Source organism: Genypterus blacodes, unplaced genomic scaffold (genome assembly GCF_046128005.1).
Source record: "Genypterus blacodes isolate CSIRO-AG114 ecotype Tasmania unplaced genomic scaffold, CSIRO-AGI_Gbla_v1 ptg000058l_1, whole genome shotgun sequence".
Classification (NCBI taxonomy): domain Eukaryota; kingdom Metazoa; phylum Chordata; class Actinopteri; order Ophidiiformes; family Ophidiidae; genus Genypterus; species Genypterus blacodes.
The window spans coordinates 7,407,501-7,412,819 of record NW_027466870.1 but is presented as its reverse complement, the minus strand read 5'-3'; the positions used below and the strand labels follow the sequence as shown (position 1 = coordinate 7,412,819).

General features: G+C 44.3%; 1 protein-coding gene across 1 annotated transcript in view; it reads left to right on the top strand.

Annotated features, from left to right (window-relative positions):
• Window positions 1-1,367: 1,367 nt before the first annotated feature.
• The window catches only part of cracd (capping protein inhibiting regulator of actin dynamics), a 16,283-nt gene continuing 12,331 nt past the window's right edge, over window positions 1,368-5,319 (top strand). Inside the window, exon 1 of the mRNA XM_076152854.1 lies at window positions 1,368-1,532. The gene's annotated coding sequence lies outside the window, so the exon portion shown is untranslated. The remainder of the gene's footprint in view (window positions 1,533-5,319) is intronic.

The window sequence follows — 5,319 nt, the reverse complement described above, 5'->3', positions numbered from 1 at the left end:
CATGATTTCCTGTATGTATTTCAAAATAAAGCGTTCACGATTACTTTTCAAGGGGTTCATTTTCAAACAAAAGACAAAGGTGAAGAAAAATGCTGCATATAGGACAGAAACGATGAACGTTAACTTAGGATAGTACCATATTCAACTTTCTAATCTGGGTGTCTCCCGTAAACCGAAATGATTCGTGTCAAATAGTACTTGAGTTTTTAATAGGGGGATATCCGATCATTATCTCCAAAATAAAAGCATCTCAACGGCGATAATAACTTATTTATATGCATTGTATTATATGCGTCAACACAGGGGAAAATTAAAAACTCCTAATATGCCGTCATTAAACACAAACTTGATGTACTTTCAGTGGGAGTTATCACTTTCAGATACCTTGTAGCAAGTTAAAATACTTAATACTAACTGTAACATATAAGACTACTAGACAACTACTAATACTATATCAATAGATCTAGTTTGTTTATACCTCAGTCTGTTCTATAGGTGTACTTACTCTCAGACCGACAGATGGAGCAAACAGATTTAAAGGTGGAGGCTTGTAGTGGGAGCTCAGGGGCCTCAGCTGTGACTGTAGGCGGTGGGAATGGTTGATCTGGCTCAGGGGTCAGGGAGGAGGACCCCCCTTAGAATCTAGCTTTGGGCCCTGAATGAATATGCTAATTAATCCAAAGCAATGCTATTTAAGGTCAGTCATAAAATAGCTGGAACATGTATATATGTTAAATGTTTACTGTTTAAGGAACTGTAACTGTGTTTAGTGATTAGAAATGTTTGAAAACGTCAATCATCTCATCATTTCTATACACTATGAACTCATACAGTGTTGATATTGTGCAGTAATGTGGATCTAAAGCGTCCCAGGGGTTAAACACGTTTCCTAGGTCCTGAGGCTGGAATGCTGGCGTTGAGAGATTAAAGCTTAAACATCATAAACAGGACGAAGTTTAAACCTTGGTGACCGTGAGGATTATAATCTATAATCTATAATATTATATAATCTATACCAGGGGACATTTAACAACAGTATGGACTGTGAAATCATTTTATTTGCATGTTATAACAGAATCTAGATCTTTAAAACGCAGGTTAATAAATCTCTGTCATGTATTTGGATGAGATCAGCGCCGGTAAATGCCGGTGGGAGTTCTTCCCGTAGATCCCCTCCTCCTCCTCCTCCCGTGGTTCTGGTCGGATCAGCTGCTTGTCGGTCTCACGTCTCGGTAACGTGCTCGCATCGTGACCGGGGGCGCGTGTGTTTGCGGTACCGCGTGTGTCCGCTCGGCTCTCTCTCTCTCTTTCTCTCCCTCTCTCTCTCTCTCTCTCGTCGCGGCCACACCCTCCGTATCCATCTCACACGCGTGCAGCTGCGCGGGAGTGTGTGTCGGCGAGTGTGTGCGTGCGTGTGTGTGCGTCTCCCCCCGTCGGGCACCCGCAGCATCAGCAACACAAAAGAGTCAAAGGAGCGCCGAGAGCTGCCTGCCTCAGCACGGATCGACCGGAGGAATATCGCGTCAAACAAGGTGTGTTCCTCCTCCATTCCTCCTCCATCACGCAGCTCGTAGTGATCAGGCTTTGACATTTTCACCAATCTAATGACCTTGTCACCGAATCACACCTATCATTTTTCATTGACCTGCACAGATCTAACGCTCCATCCTCGCAGATGTGTGTGTGTGAATGTGTGCGCGCGCGTGTGTGTGTGTGTGTGTGTGTGCTCTTAATGGGCAGGGACTCCGAATTTGATCTGACTGGAAATGCGCAAACGCCGATGTCACCAGGCCGGCGTGTGATTATCGGTTATTATTTGATAAACATTTCCCGATTAGCCGCCGTCTGCGATTTGCGTTTGTAATCTGTGAGAATATGAGAGGAAGCCACGGGCCAGATTCTTTGTTCTCTCTCTCTACGCCTTTTGGCTGCAATTAATAGAGTAATCCCTCTGCAGCACACATCCTTAATCTGCCACAAACACTCACACACACTGCTTCATGGCTGCATGTATCTAGTATTATTATTATTATTATTATTATTTTTGTACCTCAGCAGTGATTGACTGTACAGGCTGTGAGATATCTTGCATCATATCTAAATGTCTGGCTGTGGTTCTGTTGGCCCAGCAGGCTGAGGCCAGATGGTCCAGGCCTACATGTGCAGGGAGAAATGGAATGATGGCTTACAGATATATATGATATTACCACGAGTCATTGAATTGTGTTCTATTGGCTCTAAATCAGTGCTGCATTACTGTCATCGGCTGTGGGCTTTGGTGCTGAGACACAGAGGCAGGGAGGGAAGAATGGCATCCAGCCAGGAGAGAATTGGCCGGGATGTGATCCTGCTGGTGCTGGATGAGTAAACTGCTCCGTTTGTTGATGGAGTGTTTCACGCACAGAGCAGCGTCTCACCTATAGGCCGGGTGGAGGTATGGGTGCTGTGTCTGCACACCGGCTTGGACGCTGTGTACCGGCTACACTACAGTGTTGTTGTATGCAGAGGAGACGCAGCAGCAGCAGCAGCAGCAGCAGCAGCAGCAGTTTGTTTCCTGAATGACTCTACAGTCGTGATTTGTAAAGAATAGGTGATTTTTTGTTCATCTGAAGGTTTCATCTGTGATATAAACAGTCTTGTCACCGGATTGTCGTCCCCACCTGAACAATGACTAATGAACATCTGCAGAGTTCAGTTTGTAGACGTAAACAGCATCCATCTAATATGAATCATGTATCAATGTGACTTTAGAAAGACTGCATCTGTGTATTTGAATGTGATCTCCGTACAGCAGAGAGTCTGATTCTACATTTCTGCCTTTATAATTAAATACAGATTGATTTGCACTTCAACTAACCGTATATTAGTAAAGTTAGAGCTGCACCATCATAGTTTCAGTTACAGTCACAAGTACTCATTTGAATAAATAGGACCAGAGGTATAAAATGTACTTAAATGTAATTTAAAGGGAAAACAAATGGTGTAAAATAACTCAAATTCAAATCCATACATTTCCAACAGAATGTCACTAATTATTCCATAAGTCCTTGCATGTGAACGTTCTCCTGAGTGATGAAGTCTTCAGGGTGATGAATCATTGATGCATGAACCTGTGGAGTGTTTAGTGTTGTTAGTATATAGTCGCACATATTTAATGACTTTACTGCATGTTTGCATGTAAAACGCTCGTCGGCATAGAGACTAATGAGGAATTACATTCGTGGAGTAAACGTGCCCTGAATCCAGAGCTGGTGGCCGATCGCTCTCTCTCTCTCGCTCTCTCTCTCGCTCTCTCCCACTGTAGAGGCTGCATGATGTCGCTCACTCAAAGATAATAGGTTAACGGCTTTATAAGTGAGGTGTGACTTTATGAATGAAAACAGATCTTCTACATGCAGACACTGAGCCGCTTTCATCTCAAACACTAACTGTGATTACTGTTGACCACTTTGTTCTCCAGTCTCTCCTCATCTAATCAACCTTCTGTGGTCCAGGCTGCATGTTTACAGACGTACAGACCAGGATTACATCATAGATATTTATGTAACACAACATCAGCTCCACCAACAATGCTTCTGCTTTATTCATTCTCATTAAGATGTAACATTATAATGAGAACAAACCTTTTTTGATTGATGTTTGTGATATTTGCTGTAGTTTATAATATAAGTCTATTTATATTTCATCTCTGTAGCATGGAGAGAGTTGAAAGTCCTGACATTTTCCAGAATATTCTATGAGATCGTCCATATTATCATGAACTAAACAACAATAGAGACGTTCACATACAGACTTATTAAGGGGTTAACAGTAGTTGAAAGGTCATGGACACATTTAGACCATTAAACTACTGATACATGAGTATATTTGTGTATATTCACACATTTATTATTCTACTATTCTGTAGTATTCTTCTTCTTTAATGTAATCATTGGAATTATAAATGTGGGCAGGGATTTAACTCACAAATGAAACTAAATATTCTCTGTAATCATCCCCTGGTTTACTACACTTGTGTGGTTGAAAGCTGCTGAGGACGCTTGATCTTCATCTTCTCTGTGTGTGAAGCAGAGTGATGAAGACTCTGTTTCTCTCGTGGTGTGTGTGTGTGTGCATGTTTGCTCTGTTATACTGGGAGTTTCTATTTCTGTACAGAGTCGGTCAGTGAGCAGTCTGTCTTTGAAGTGCTGTGCTGCTGTAGCATAGATGGCATCCAGGTTGGTAAAGCCCCATCATTAGCATTTCCCTGTGAGGCTGCAGTGTGATCCTGCCAAAACTGGAATGTGGGGGAGCCGGGCCTGCTCCACACCATCGCTATGCTGATGTGTGAGCTTTATAGAGGCACATCGGAGCATCATAGAGGCACATCGGAGCATTCTAGAGGCACATCAGAGGCGTGGAGCCATAAGATGGGGACGCAGTTTAACGATTTGTTTTAGTGAGGCTAGCAGATAACGCTCATCAAGCTGTGCCCTCTTTTAAAGGAACATTAATGATGTTTGCAGGAGAGTGGCCACTAAACAGCACGGGTTCATTAGTGTGTGTGTGTGTGTGTGTGTGTGTGTGTGTCTGTGTGTGTATAGCAGAGGTGGGCTCCACAGCACCGACCCCGACGTTCAGGACCATAACATTATGAAGCGATTGCGGCTTACCACATTACAAACCATGCTAATCGCACATGTGCGCACACATTTTTTGTGAAGTCACAATGAGAGCCTTTGTGTGTTTGGGCCCAGTTGAAATGCTGAAAGCCGCTCTGTTCTCCTGCGCCGACGATCTGGCCGGGAAAACAAAGTGTCACTTTGTGCCTCCACAGCACAGCAGCAGTGGCAACAGACACAGAAGAACTCCCATCTCTCCTCGCTCTGCCCCGCCGACACACCGACACACCTCCGCCCCTCACACTGCCTCTGTACATGTGCTCGCCCCAACATGCATCTGCACACACACACACACACACACACACACACACACACTCACACACATGTTCACTCCCTGGTGCGTCACAGTGCCGTACATGACAATCAAATATTCATCAATCTAAGAATATCAAAGGATGTTGCTCTCTTATGCATAAACACACACGCACACACACAGGCATCCACACACTCGCACACACACGCATACACACGCACCCACACGCACCCACACAAACCCAGCCCTTGCTGCCTGTGACACCTGACTCCAGTTAATGTCCTAGTTCCACAGTGACAGCAGGCAGGTGGAACAGCTACACACTTGTAGAAACCCTCGCACGGCGGCGTTTGCACGAAGGTAAGGAGACATTCTGATGCAGAGACGCAGCAGCAGGGCAGGACG